The sequence below is a fragment of the Balaenoptera physalus genome, assembly GCF_965194825.1.
Source record: "Balaenoptera physalus genome assembly, chromosome: 3".
Taxonomy (NCBI): domain Eukaryota; kingdom Metazoa; phylum Chordata; class Mammalia; order Artiodactyla; family Balaenopteridae; genus Balaenoptera; species Balaenoptera physalus.
In genome coordinates, this window is record NC_138890.1 from 163,900,769 (window position 1) to 163,916,088 (window position 15,320).

Genomic DNA, 15,320 nt, shown 5'->3' on the forward strand with positions numbered 1-15,320 from the left:
TAATCCCAATTCAAATATTTCTCCCTTTGGTTCCTGAGAGCCTGCCCAACAGTGAATGTCCTCTTCCTACACTCAGGTAAGCTCCCATTTGCTTTCTAAGCCATTTCTCCCCCTTTGGCATCAGGATCTCCTGCAGGTCTGGAGTGGAGAGCGATGGTTCCTATTTGCCTTCCTTTGGGACCTGCCCCTCCTCAACCTCATGGGAGTAGGATGGAGCTGTCAGTCAAGGGGTTCCATCTCTCCCACAGAAGCTGGACAAATGATGCCTGCTCACCTATTAGAGACCTTTTGGATACTGGAATGGAGGCTTAGGGCCAAAAATTGATTCTTTCCTTATGAGAGTTTAAGTTTTTAGGACCACTTAAGTTTAAAATAGTAATTCTTCCCATTTTGTAAAGAGAATCATTCACTGAACGAAAGCGATAGTGCAGAAATCAGAGCCAAGGCTTGGAAGAACAGTCAGTTCTCTGAGACCATTCACGGAACATCTGAATTTAGCTAGCCGAAAGCAAGACAATACCAGAACTTTTCTGCTGCACCAGACGATAGATTCTATTTTAGCTTAAGGTTAGATTAAAGTGGGTTCTATTTCTTGTAGTGGGAAAATATCTTAGATAATATAATATTTTCTTTAATATTTTTGAAGTCTGATTGTGATAGAAATAAAAATCTACTGATTCTGCTGAATCTACTGATTTCATTCTACTGAAACCTAAATCATAAGTCTTGGCTACATTTCCACATGAACAGAAATCTGCACTGCTTTTTCGGCTTCTCTCATTAAGTTTCTCCACTTGCTCTGTGACGCTTGTGTTAAATGATTTCTGCCAAGATTTATTCCTTCCCTCTGGGAGACCTGAGAGCTAATCCTGTGTTTTCATTCATTCTCAGCACCTCTTACTCCTCGTCACTCTCTCTCACTCTAGCCAGGAGAGCAGCAGTGATGTGCTACCCACCCCGACTCCAGCCTTGGAAGATCAGTGATGCGGCTTCCAGAAACATAGAAACAGTAAGTTGGACAGTAAAGAGACAATAAGGAGAATTCTGTCATCAAAGTGAGGTCACCTCCACCACTCTCTGAGGTTCCCATGTAGATATTTTAAAAACAAAGTCCATGTGGATCAAACTCACCTGGTACCTGTCAAATTTTTGCCTTGAATTTTTCTATACTCTCTGGTACAAGAAAAGGCATCAACACTTCTTCTTCTTAAATAAAAATGGGCTCTTAAAAATCAAATGATGACTGCAAAGCACATGCGCCAAGTGGAAAAGCTTAATACTGGAAATCCTTAATTATTAGGGATTTTCTCAATCCTTTCATGGCCTCTCTTTCTGGCTTTCCACTCTTGGGTTTTTAACTACAGTACTTATTGGCACTGGTTCCAGAAAGCAGATGAAATAAGAACTAATTTAGAGTGGATAATCTGTCACCTGGCAGCACCTTTGGGAAATTTTAGTAGAAAAGGTCATTGTTTAAACTTTTTGCCGTATATAACACGTGGGGATTACCGTTAACCTAGATATCTATGTGCAGAGTGTACACACGCCCATACAGAAGAAAATGCTCCCAACAAACACTGACACGAACATACACGAAAATGCCTGAGTCCCCCCAGGGACTTCCTTAGACGAAATGAGCAGCCAGCCTCACACTTTGGATGTGGCAGAGGGTGGAGAGTAGGGGGGAAGAGTCTCTTTCTCCCAGGTTCGTCCTTCCCACCATCTGGACTCTGAGGTTCCTTTCTGCTTCCCACCTTGTGTTCCAGCTCAGGGCTGCTCACCTTCCCCTTGCCCATTCCCATCCCATCCAGATGCTATAGAGACACATTCTTGTTCAGCATGGCAGCTTTCTCCTCCACTGAAGTCACTTAAAGTACAGAAAAGAGTGACATCCGGCTCCCTTCCTGGCTCTCTACTCACTGGCTTTGAGACCTGGGCGTGCTATATAGCATATCTGAGCCCATTTCTTCATTCAGAAATTGGTAATAATAATGACTAATAACAGAAGGCTTGTGAGAACTCAGTGCAATAAGACACATAAAGTGCCTGGGTTTTGTAGATGTTCTGTAAACATCATCTCTCCATTCTCTTTCTTCCACTCCCAAAGAGAGTCAGTGCTAACTCTATCCGTAAGTTTACTTCGCCACGTTATCTCATGCCAGTTACTACACCGGGCCTGTAGCAGGTGCTCCATAAACATTGTTCAATTAATAAACGAAGTCTGGCAGATCACATATTATCAATTTGTGTTTGTAGAAGGCGAATGCAACCTGGCTTCTTATACAAAGGGCGTTGGAACACGGCAGATAATGATAGGGTGGGCATGTGCCACAGTCTCCAGAAGGGGACATCAAGAATGTGCCACACTGCAGAGGGCAACTCCTACAGAGGGTGGCTGATTTTCCGTGGTCAGCAATCCGCCACTTGAGAACACCAGCAGGGCGAGCAAGGTTAAAAGGACCACAGTACCAGCTCTTTCTCTTCTGTTGACAGCCTTGCCGCTGTGTTCCAGAAAAACATGTGCTTCCCCTTCTGCTTGGTCTTAACAGCAGAGGTTGGAAGGTGTGGGAAATGAGGCTTACTTCCACCCAATCCTCCATGCTCAAGGGCTCTGAGAATCACCAAGTGTTGTGCATTTTCCCACTGAGTCAGGACAGATGAGCTTTGTCTGAGTGTCCGTGTGACTGTCATTAACGTGTGGCCCAACACCCAGTACACAAAGATGTACCTTCAAATCTGCAGGTGGTTGAGCAAAAGAGGCTTTGGTTTGTCAGGAGAACACAGGACTTGCTTTCCTTCTTCAGTCTGAGTGATTGCTGTGGCTCTTTTAAAAGACAACAGAAGTATGGACAAAGCAAACATCTGTCATTCTGGTAAAATTCTTGCATATGTGGCCTGTGAGGCAGCCTTCCTTGGGAGCCAGGGACTGTGCCTCATCTATAAGAAGTCTGTGACAGCCAAGGCACTCCCTGCTCAAGTGCTGGAGCAATGGCTGGGTCTCAGTCTCACCATGTCACACCAGAACCTAAGAAACCAGGCGTTATCTTGGCAAGGCGAGTTAATAAGCCACAAAAATATGTTAAATATGTTAAAGAACACACAGTGAGCAGAAGTATGCCACTTTGGAATCTACAGTATATTCTGTGGAGTAGAATTCACTACCACCTAGCAAATATTATCTTGAAACACATTCCAGCGAACTCTGTTATTGGAAAGAATTTTGTCAAAAAGTGTAGTGCAGAGAGCCTGGAAATGAGAATCAGCAGATAAAGACTGTGGTCTCACCGAGACTGCTAATGGGCTATTCGACCTTGGCCAAGACACTCAACCTTGTTGGATCTTATCGTCTCTCACCATACAAATAGGAATCTAGACTAGACAATGTCTAAGGCTTCTGTCAGTGCTAACACCCTACGGGTCATTTGGGTCCAGAGTCTGGTCATTTTCCAAGAGGAGTCCAATGTCAAGAATTGCACTATCCCTAAGTATTTAACTAGTTAAGGAGGGCTTGGATCTGTTGATAGTGACCGTGGAAATAAGAAGCCAGGTTAAGGGAAATTAATATGCTGATGGACCAATATGAGAAGATGAGGGAGGACGGAATAAAATTTTCAAAGATAGGCTCCAAGAACCTAAATTTGAATAAATTCATTAGAAAGCGAAATAAACCCAACTTCCCAAAGTGTGAAATGCTGTCAGTAAAACTAGGCTCTATCAATATCATATGCAAGGCTCCATCAAGATCCCTCATTGGTACCCTGGCCGCAGTGGACTTCTCTGATGAGAGATAACAAGAAGAAAATGAAGCAAGCCGGATGGCCAGAGGACATCTCTTGATATTTGTCAAGTAAAAATGAAAATGTGTAAAATAAAATGTTTGATTTGATTTTGATCAAAGTTTGCTACTCTTAATAAATTTTGGCAACTCTAGGCTGTCAAGCAGGAGAATATGTGTCTAGGTAAACAGGAGAGCATAAGGAGTGAAATTTCATGACTAATAAATTGGTTGAAAATAGGAATTTATGTGTTGTGGTGTTATTTCCTCAAGTCATTCTAACTGAGCTTTGACTTTCCAGAAGAATTTCCTTTTTATTTAATATTTCTGCATCCAACTCTTCAACTGCTCCACAATCCCTATAAGATACAGTCTCCTAATATTCATAATTGTCTGTATTTGGATGTTGATCCATATGTTCTGATTTTATTTCTGATTCCTCAAGAAGAAATGAACTCTAGTGATAAAGAACGTCAGGCCTGGGCTTCCCTGGTGGCGCAGTGGTTGAGAATCTGCCTGCCAATGCAGGGGACACGGGTTCGAGCCCTGGTCTGGGAAGATCCCACATGCCGCGGAGCAACTGGGCCCGTGAGCCACAACTACTGAGCCTGCGCGTCTGGAGCCTGTGCTCCACAACAAGAGAGGCCACAATAGTGAGAGGCCCGTGCACCGCAATGAAGAATGGTCCCCGCTTGCTGCAACTAGAGAAAGCCCTCACACAGAAACGAAGACCCAACACAGCCAAAAATAATAAATAAATAAATAAAAAAAAAAAAAAGAAAAAAAAGAACGTCAGGCCTGAGTTTATGGACCTTTTAGATACTCAGTTTCCTTATCTGTAAAAAATGGACAGGGTTTCTCAGCCTGACGCTATGGGCATTTGGGGTATGATAACCCAGGCAGCATCCCTGGACTCTACCCACCAGATATCGACAGCACACTTGGCGTTGTGACAATCAAAAATATTTTCAGACATTCCCCAGTATCCCCTTTGGGCAACATCACTCTAGGCTAAGGATCTCTGAATTGGGTACTCATGGTTATCTCATGTGTTACTGGGAGAATGGAATGGAAGAAAGATAAGACGCTCATGGTACAGTCTGGGCCCAGTAGTTGTCTGGGTGTCTTTTCTCTTGACTCCAGTCTTGGTGGAAATTCTGGGGACCTTCAAAGTCTCCATCTATCAGTTCCTTGAGTCATGTGCCATCTACTCACTTGGTTTCTTTGATCTCTGTTCATCACCTGATCATGATGGCTGGCTTTGAAAACCTAATTGACATAGGTTTAATGTCATTTAAATGACATAGATGAGGAAGAGGAGGGAGAAGATCCAAGGTATGTTTTTTAAATCCCAGTATATTAAAAACATACATTATATATGGAATATTTATTGAGCATGTTAGTGGAAATCTTTCCAGACCGAATTGTCTATTAATCACATTCTAGTTCATAGCTATGAAATGATATTTTATTACATTAAATTTCTGGTGATCCACTGTGTCCCATAAGTACAGTAAAGACGGGTCTATAAAACAATCCACCAGAAGTTTAAAAGCAAAAGAATGGTAAAATCTGAAAAATGGTTCTATGTTGACTTTAACCAAAGAGGCAGAGGCAAACAACTTACATCAGGTTATAGAATCAAAATAATTTGGCTCTTTTAAAAAGAAAGAAAAGAAAAGAAAAGCTAAACAAAAAACGAACATCTGGTCAAGGCAGCTTGCTCCCTTATGAATTCACAGTTGGAAGTTGCTGAAAACAAAGTCTTACAAATGTATACATTAGATAATTCCCACCAAAACATCTCTCTGCAAATGAAGTTACTGTTCATATAAGGGTATTGCCTGTCCTGTATAACCACAGTACTTAACAATAAATGCCATCAGAGAATTCTATAGTTCTTAGATCCCTTGGAGCTAACTGCCACGGGGCTTAAGCTGCAAAACCGCTGACTTCCTCCTAAAAACCCTACTTTCATCCAGTGAATACCAAAAAGAACACCTTTCCTGACTCAAATACTGGCTGAAGAGTTTAGTGTAGAATAGTCCCTTATCTTTGCTATCAATGACAATGTGTTATTTTTGGTAATTTCTCATAGGATGAATTGTTTGAGTGTTTGACACATCTTAAATAAGTTTTATATATATATATATATATATATATATGTATGTGTGTATGTGTGTGTGTGTGTATATATATATATATATATATTTCCCTCCATCTTTCCATTCTCTAATAGCTGAGAGGTTGAAATTCGCTATGATTCTCTTGGAGTGTTGTAGAATTTTAATGTGAAAAAAGAAATGGAATAAGACTGGAATATGCAGCCGTGAACTTGGAAAGAAATCCCAATTGCCACACTGATGAATACTACATTTTCTTGAGCCAGTGTGCCAGCTCGGAACAATTGTTTAACTTGTCTGTTTCTATTTCCTCAATTTATGGCTGTTAGGTCCTTGAAACAGAAACATTTCGAACACATGTATCAAATAATTATACACATATACACCCGTGTATCAGAAACTGTACTTTATATACTGAAAATCACCCTTTGTAAGTCACCTTTGCACATATCTGTTAGTAGTTAAAAAGATTCAGGACTTTGCTGGGGGAGAAAGGAAATTGTCTATTTCTGCATAATAAATGTGCTTTCTGATCACAATCCAATCTTGCTGGTTTCTCACTTTGCCTAGGATCACAAGAAAACATTCATTACCTTTACCAACTCACTCCCTTACTAATAAATTTGAATAGTTCCTCTTTCTAGAACAGTGGTTTTCAAACTGTGTTCCTGAGGGCTCCAGGGTTCCACAGATGTGTACCAGGTGTAACAAGGGAGAACAGAGCTGTTTACAGGACTCTTCTCTGCCCTCACTCTTGACAGCACAGCTTCCATTCAATGTAAATAACATATGGAATATATCTATTCTTAGACTTTCATTTCATAGACGGACCTGCCACTGGAACCAAATGGTACCATAGCTTTCCAAAGACTTGTGGAATGGCAGCCTGGAGAAGAGACTCTGAGTTCATTTCACTAAAATCTTCTGCAACCTGGGCCCATATTAGGGCTGCTTTTAGGAAAGGAGGAGAGAAGAGGAAAGGGGGAGGAAGAAAAGAGAAGAGGGGGGAGTTTTAAAGAACAGAACTTGCAAAACGTGAGTAGGGCGTAGACTTCCTGTGTCATCAGGTTCTGTGGCAAATGACAAGTGAAACCTGGTGGCCCTTTCCCTGGCTAAGGTCTGCAGAGCGTTGGCACTGACAGACATGCCAGGACGCCATGGAATGCTGGAGGAAAATGGTCCTCAGGTGGCAGAGCAGTGGAGATGCCCAGTGTTGTTCAGGCAGAGGAAAGGATCCCTGAAGGACTGGGGGCCTGGCTATGGAGTTGAGGGTAGATGGAAGTGAGTTCCGAAGGATGTGCATTTTGCTTAACATCAGGGGGCAGGCATGAGGCCCCTTACAGCAGGCAGATAACGTCCATCCAAGCTCTCAGGCGCCCACTAACCCCAGGTGGGCTTCGAAGGAATGAGATCCCTGTGTGCCCATAAGAAACAAACACTGAGCTGTGTAACTATTTGAGTGGGAAGTTTCAACTCACTGAGGTATAAACTTGGAACAGATTTCCCTGGTAACTTACTAATTGTGTTCTCTCTACTGAATCATAGGAAACACCTTACTGGATGCCTCATTTTTCAGTCACTTTCAGTCGTGAAGGTTTTTCCGGTCCAGGTTATACCCCAGGCTCATATTCAATTCACAGCCCTCCCTTACCTGCTAGATCTATGACTCAAGTGGCGAGCAGAGAGCGGGGGCTGTGGTCTCTGCTCTCACTCCAAAGAAGTTCCAGCTACAGTTCTCTTCAGTCAGAACTGATGGCATGCGCTCCTCCACTTGCCCAGAGCTCCACGATCTCCTCTACACACACACACACACACACACACACACACACACACACACACTCGTGCATGCGTGACTTGCGTTCTTTTTAACTCAAAATCCTTCATCCTGCACTTTCTCTGTATTTGATGCAACATATGGATTTCTTATAACTTCTTTATGGACTTGCTGGGCAACTTGATTCAAACAACTCTTGGGAACAACTTAATTAGTAGAAAATAAGTATAAAACAGATATACAGTATGCAGGTAAAGAACATGGACTTTTGGACCACATTGCCCAATTCTAACAGTGTTGATTTGGGAAAATGTCACTTAGCCTCTCAGTGCTTCAGTCTCCATATCTGCAATCTGAGGATAATAATTGCTCCCAACTGGTAGGGTTGTTGTGAGGATTAGAGGATTTTAAAAGTGTTTAGAACAGTGGTTGGCACTCTAAAGTGAAGCTATCATTATTATTCTATTTTATGTATTTGATGCTATAATCTTGGCTGGGCTTGAACCCACGTCTTACTATACGTATGATGTAATAGGCAAACCGTAAGCATCCCTCAGGCTCAGTGTTTGGTTAGTAAAATGAAAGAGATGAACAGTCTCCTGAACTCCCTTCCTTTGGTTAGGGTGTACAAATGATGGCTGGGGCAGTAGGACAGGGACATACTTACATGATGCCACGGGACTAAAAACTGGTAAAATCTTTTTGGAAAGCAATGTTGCAATATTGTTTATAATTTAATGTGTGCATACTTTTAATCTCAGCAATTTTTGTTTTTTGTGGCTTATCTTACCAAAGTACTTGCATACATGCAAAAAGATAAATGTATAAGAACATGTATTGAAACATTGTTTATAGTGACCCTAAATATGCATTTATTAGGAACTGATTACTTATCATAAATAATGTTACTTTAGTTTATAGCCATTAAAAAGGAGTTTGATAGTCATGGAAGTAAACAGCCAAGTGGAAAGAGCACAAGTTGTAAACAGTGGGCATAGCATAATCTCATCAAAAAAAGAAAGAAAAGAAAGAGGGAAAAAGAGAAAATGAATGAAAGCAATACCAAATACATGTGTATTTTAGCAGGTACATAAGACACAAACGCAGAAAATATATGCCCGACAATTATCAGTAGTTATTCTGGGGACGGAATTATGGATATCTTCATCTTTCTATGTTACATATTTCTTTATTCTCTGAGTATTTTAAAGTCTAAGTAAGCATTACTTTGGTAGCTAGGAAAACAAAGCTATTAAATTTTTTTTTAAAAGAACAATCATAGACTTTGAATCAAACAAGCTTGAGTTCAAACTGTAACTTTATAACTTTTTAGCAGTGTGACCACGGGAAAACTACTGAAAGCCTCTAAATCTTAGTTCCCTTCGTTGTCAAATGGATAATACTGAATTCTCATTATTGCAAGGAGATTTAAATTCCCTAACACAAAGCCTGGCATCCATAAATGTTTCATAAATGTTAGTTTTCTTCCCTCCACTTCATGCTAATTACAAAATATCTATATACTATGCTGTTTAACTTAAAAGATAGGAATAATATTTCTTGACAAAGAGTTTAATTTAGCTCTATGAGTGACACAAATTTAATAGACCAAATTTGTGATATCCTAATTTTAACTGTATCATGTTTCCTAAGATCGTTTTTATTTTAGAGGGACTAAGAAAATATGTAACTTAAGTGTGAAAGAAATGGTTAAACCCCTGCAATTTTACAGTAGGTCTATCAGGACAAATATATATGTAATTTTCGTGTCCCAACCCATCTGTAATCCAGTAAATCACTGCAGAGTGAAGTAACGGTTATTTCACTATAAATGTTTATAAATATATGTATTTATGTACATTTATATAAATATATACATATGCAGAAAAAGCTCTTCCGCATATTAACAGATCTTTAAAATGTAAACTTACAGAAAAATTTCTTTCTTTTGAATTCATTTTACACCTTTAAAAAGTTGTAAATGTATATTTCTTTTGAAATAAAAAATACACAGTAAATGTTGCAACATTTTATTTACTTACATCTAAAAATATATAGAAGTAAGCAACAGTGAAAAATAACCAAGGTCTTTGATAATCATTTTGCTTTTATTTTCTATCAAAATTACCAGGGCAAACCTTCAAGCTACGTGTTTTCCTAATTTGGATGAGGTCAACTAAACTCTGTGCAGGAAGTGAGAACAATGGATTTTGACTTGTTTCTAACGTTAGGAAATACACTGGTCTTATCATCACAACAGTGGACTGGTACCCTGGTTTCATTGTAAACAATTAAGCAAAACATTAGTCAAGAAGTTGATCAGTATTATTTAGGGAATAGTATCTGCTTTTTGAGGCTTGCCTGCGACTGTTATAATCAAGTAGTGTAACTTTTTTGTGTGTTTTTTAAGAGAAAGGAGTAACTGTCACACTGCCCCCTCCAAATAGAACTTGACTCAAAAATTCAGGTTAAGTTCATGCGGTAGGAAATTGTTGTAAGTGGTGAGGGCTGTCTGTGGCCAGTTTCAGCCAGAATGACCTACTCCATGTTGAAAGCAAAATATGAAGCAGCTGGGAGAGCATGTGACAAAAAAATGAAGTCTCACACTCTCAGCATGTTCATATTCAGAGAGGATGAAAAAGAGAGCACCTGATCTGAACCTGAACTTGAACCAGATATCTCACCTCAAAGTCTTCCTTATTTCCTTTCCCCCAAGGCGTGCTAATGTAATTAACATTCAGGTAAGCTCACAGGGCAAACAGGCCTAAGATTACTTTGACAGATTCCAAACTCTATAGAAAAATAGGATAGTTAACATGATGGGTAACAGGATGTTTATAAAAAATGTTTTTGGAATTTGATTCTTTCACGTTTAGGCTGACCTATTAATTATAGTCAACTATTAAACGTACACACTTATGAGGACAAACACTTGTTAATGTGGCACGTCCAAATGAACCTAGCCTGCTCAGGTCCTCCATAAATATTTTTCAGATCAATTGTTAACAGATGCTTATTTACTATATGGATTCACAACTCCTTTGCCTCTCTCTCTTATTTCTGCTTCATATTCTGGTGCCAGAACCATTTCTCTCTGAAGGCAGAAAGATGAAATCAGAGTAAGGAAACTCTCAAGTGGTCTACTTTATTCAATTGAATGTTTTGGTCCAATGGCTTGGCAGAGAGGAACTTTTTAAACGCTGATGAAAACAACCTGTTACATCTCTGTCACCGTTCCTTAAGGGAGTTGAAAGGATCAAATATCTGTATGTCATTCAAGAAGATAGCCAATGTCCTAGATGTGAAATTTAGAGTTGTATCCTTAACACATTCAAGATCCATACAGTTGCCACATGAATTTTTCTAGAACTACCCACGTAGGGGAAATTTCAAGTCCTGAGCATAAATATCAATACAAAATCCTTACCCTTAACTTCAAGCCCTGCTCCTTCCTGCCCTGTGCTTAATAATCCAGGGCCCTGAAAGACTTTACTCTCAAGTCAAAGCATCAATGTACCTGAGCATCAGTACGCCTGAATGCGCAGGGCACGAAGGGCTTAAACTTCAGAAAGGCAGTGATATGTTTGTTCCTCCACAAAGTCTCCTCCCAGATACTCCATGTGAAACGTCTATATCACCATCCTGATTGGTCAGAATTGCGTTTAGTCACTCAGATCCCAGAAATAGACAAACTTCTTCCACCTCTCACCACCCTTCCCATCAGGCGATGTACCACTTCTCAATTCAGGGTCTTTGCTGAGCTATGCCCTCCCCTTGGAGTCTCTTCACGTCTCTTCCTTCAACTAGCAACCACTTTATCATCCTTTAAATCTCTGTTCAAGATGGAGCCTCCTTGAAAAGACCAGACGCACAGCTGGAGATTCTACCTTGAGTTCGACCTCCCCAGCCCGCCATGTGCCGGGCCAGGTGGTCCTCCTCTGTGCTCCGTGGTACACAGTGGTTACATGTTTAACCACTGCATTTGTATCACAGCCTAGTGTTTCTGAACACAGACGTGGGAGCCAGTGCACCTGGGTTCAAATCCGGGCTCCTTCGCTCGCCAGCAAGGTCAGCTTCCTCATTTGCAAAGTGGACATAATACTAAAATCTACCCTACAGAGAGGAGGAGTCAATAAACCAATATATCTAAAACTTAAAACAGTAATCCTCAACAAGTGTGAGCTATTGACAGCGATTACTTGTGTTTGCTCTTCACCCTGGATATCTGGTTTATTTTTTTCAGGAAAAGACGTCTCAGTTATCTGTATATCCCTCACCCCTTACACAGTGCTTGGCAACTAGTAAGCGCAATGCACAGACTGAACTTGTACGAATAATCTCAGAGTCATGGAATCCTAGAACTGGAAGTGTCTAAACATCAACATTTAGTTGCAAGTTCACAGAGCAAGGAAGCACTCTTTGTAGGCACAGAGAGCCATTTTTTCCCAGGGAGGAAACAATTGAACATTTCAGATCCTACCCTTGACTGTAAACACAGCCTTCTTAAATGGCACGGTCCTCATATAGCTTCTGACAAATACCCAAAGGCTTCATGTCCATGCAGGGTATCCAATTATAGTTTTCAACAGAAAGTGTAAATTACAGGATGCCTGATAAATTCATCCAGAAATGCTAAGAAAAACAGATGGTATTTTCCAAATCTTATCAAATGATTCCCTTTCTCCTCACTCACCAGGGTAGTTTTGTGCCAAATATGATGGAAAAGTAATTTGCCTGTCCCTGATCGTTTACACACTCCAGAGGGAGGGGTTGTCGGACTAAGTAAGATATATTGATTTCCCACACAGTATTCTCTTCCTTCTCTGGGTGGTTAAAACAAAACAAAGTATTTGATTTCCCCCATTTTTCTTCTGATGAAAGATGACAGATCCAATAGTTGAGCTCACAAATAGAAATCTTTATTTTGTATGATTAAGATCTTTCTGTTTCCACTGTAACCAATCCAATAGCAGAGAAAGATATTCCAAAGTCTGCAAGACCAGTGCTAAGGGAACTACAATCTAGCACGGACTGATGGACTTTTTTCACCATGGTATCATCTCCCTACACACTCATAGACCTAGTCAGCTTGGACCTTGATGAAACCGACAGGGCATGCAAAGGAGAGAGGACGGGTCGTTTGTGCCTAGTGGTTTGTATTCTGGGTTCCTCTTTAGTATCCATTAGACATACCCTTCACCAATAAAAAGTGAACTCGTTATGTCTTTTCATGAATCGAGAACCTGCCTTAGAAGGAGGCCACTGGAGAACTGCATGTAGGAAACATCTCTGGTTTCTAAGATTATTTATACATTTATTATAGTTTATAGACTCATTTTTTCCATTTTGCTATTTATTTCCATGAATATATCAATGAACAAGCTCGCATTTACCCTTAGATATGCTTAGCTCCCCCAAACTACATTAACTACCTTGACTATTAGAAAGAATTAGGAAAGAATTGAAACTATAAGTCAATAGACACAGCAGACAAGATTTATTCAATTCCTATGGATTTAGCCTTGAGAATTACTGTACACGAAGAGACTCATGGTGACTAAAACTCTCACTCTCAGGCATAACAAGAGGAAAAAAGTGTCTTTATGCTGCAGAGTACATAAGAAATGATTGGAACAATCCATTCGTTCATTAATTCAAAAGGGGTCTGTTGCTGACAAAATGAGTTCTAGCCTCTTGGAGGACAGGGAAAGAAGGTCAAGCTCCCAATAGGCTGCTTTCCTAAGCTCAGGTGCTATAGTGACCTAAGCACATGCTATTGTGGAGTGATTCTCAGAGAAAGTCTGCTTTCAACTTGGACTCCATTTTGCATACAGACTAAAACAGGAAAAGAGGTCATTTATGCATCATTTTCAAATGGAAAGTACTTGACAGATGAAAAATTCTTTGAACCGTGGTAAGACTCTGCAAACAGACAAGGGAATGCCAAAAAAAGGAGTGACTGTGAACTGGCCTGGCAACATGTGCTTCAGGAAGTGGCCGGGCGTGTGTATCCTCGCTGATTACACACATAATAGCTCCAACGCCATGTTCTGTACCAAGAAGGGCTGCATTGCAGAGCTATGTTTTCAAAAGAAAAAAGAAACAGCACTCTAATCGAGCCCTGTTGGAAAGAGGCAGAGCAGCTACAGGAGCAGAGAAATTAGGAGGCCTGTATGCTGGGGACAGAGGCAAATCGCACAGGAGGAAAAGATGAGTGGGGCTCACAGCACAGTCAAAGGGAAGAGCCAGCACTGACAACGCTCCAGGATTTTCTAGAAAAGGATTCAGGAAAATAAAAAATCAAAAGCATAGCTCATATCTCTTTTTTTTTCATTTTCTGGATGAGAGCCCTGGAGAGGAAATGGTAGGTACAGGTAAGAAGCAAATGGTATATTCAGATTTTAGGTTGTAACTAGGATATCTGAACCCCGATGATAAAGGAAATTAGCTGGCTGTAACCCCCAGCTGACTGGGGAGGAAGCTGTGAGAATTAATGAGATAATGCTTGAAAGTACTTGCTACAATGCTTAGCACGTAAGTTCTATGAAAAAGTTTTAATTCCAAATGATAATATCAATAATTATAACAAATGTCTGTATTTTAAGAGGCCCTTCTATCTCTGTCATCCTGGAGATGACGTGGAGGTGATCTCAGCTTATATGGCTGTGAAAGTGGTTTCCCTGTGAACCCTCCCACCTGAAAATCCAGGACTGATTTACCTGATCTGGGGTGCTTTCAAAGACATGTCCCTGTCTCTACAGAAGCTGTGGTCCAAAGACATCATCAGATAGAAGCTACACTGCAAGGAAGGATACAAGAGAAACTAGAACAAGGGGCTTCACACTTAGAGCCCAACTGGGGAAGAATATTGTACCATTTCTCTTCAAAATTACTGCTTTTCAACCTGGAATCACATGTGTGCATCTCTTGGAATTTATCAATTCAAAGGTTTCAAATACTTTCTTATCATTGCCCATGTTGCTTTAGCTTCTTTTCATACTTTCACTAACCCTCGACATTTATGTTTTCCCATATTAAAAAGTAATCATTACTAATTTAATTTAAAATTGTGTTAACAGCTTTAATTGTGATGACACGTTTCCATGATGTTATGGTATGTGGATACCTAGGATATCTAAGCTCTGATGTCCACAGGCAGAATTGCTGATGCTTATGAAGGCAGGTCCTGGAACCAGACTGCTGGGATTCAAATCCTCAGCCCACCCTCTACCTAACTAGCTTGTCAGGCAAGATGACTGACCACTCAATACCTCAGTTTTCTCATCTCTATAATGGAGACAATTAGAGTACTTCACTCATGGGAGAACTGAATGAGTTAATACCTATTAAGTTCTGAGAACGGGTAAGGCAAAGCAGAAAGATTTTAATGGACTTCAAGTTTTTACAGGTAAATAGAATTCAGACAATCTGTCTTAATAGTATTAATAGTCTCACTTCAAGAGATTAAAAACAAAATTAACATGTAAAAAGTTTGCATTTTGAATTAGTAGTGATTCGTTTCTTCGAATTCATTCATTCGTCTATTCATTTATTCACCAAATATTTACTAGACTTCTGGACGGTCTCTTTCAGATACAAGGAAAAGAAGAAAAATTGACACTCAATTTTAATAGGCAGGTCAAGAGAG

The 15,320-nt window shown here is 40.2% G+C and overlaps 1 protein-coding gene across 3 annotated transcripts in view; it reads right to left on the reverse strand.

Moving 5' to 3' along the window:
• Positions 1-15,320, reverse strand: part of FBXL7 (F-box and leucine rich repeat protein 7) — a 421,273-nt gene that overhangs the window by 59,996 nt on the left and 345,957 nt on the right. The gene's annotated exons all lie outside the window — the stretch shown is intronic.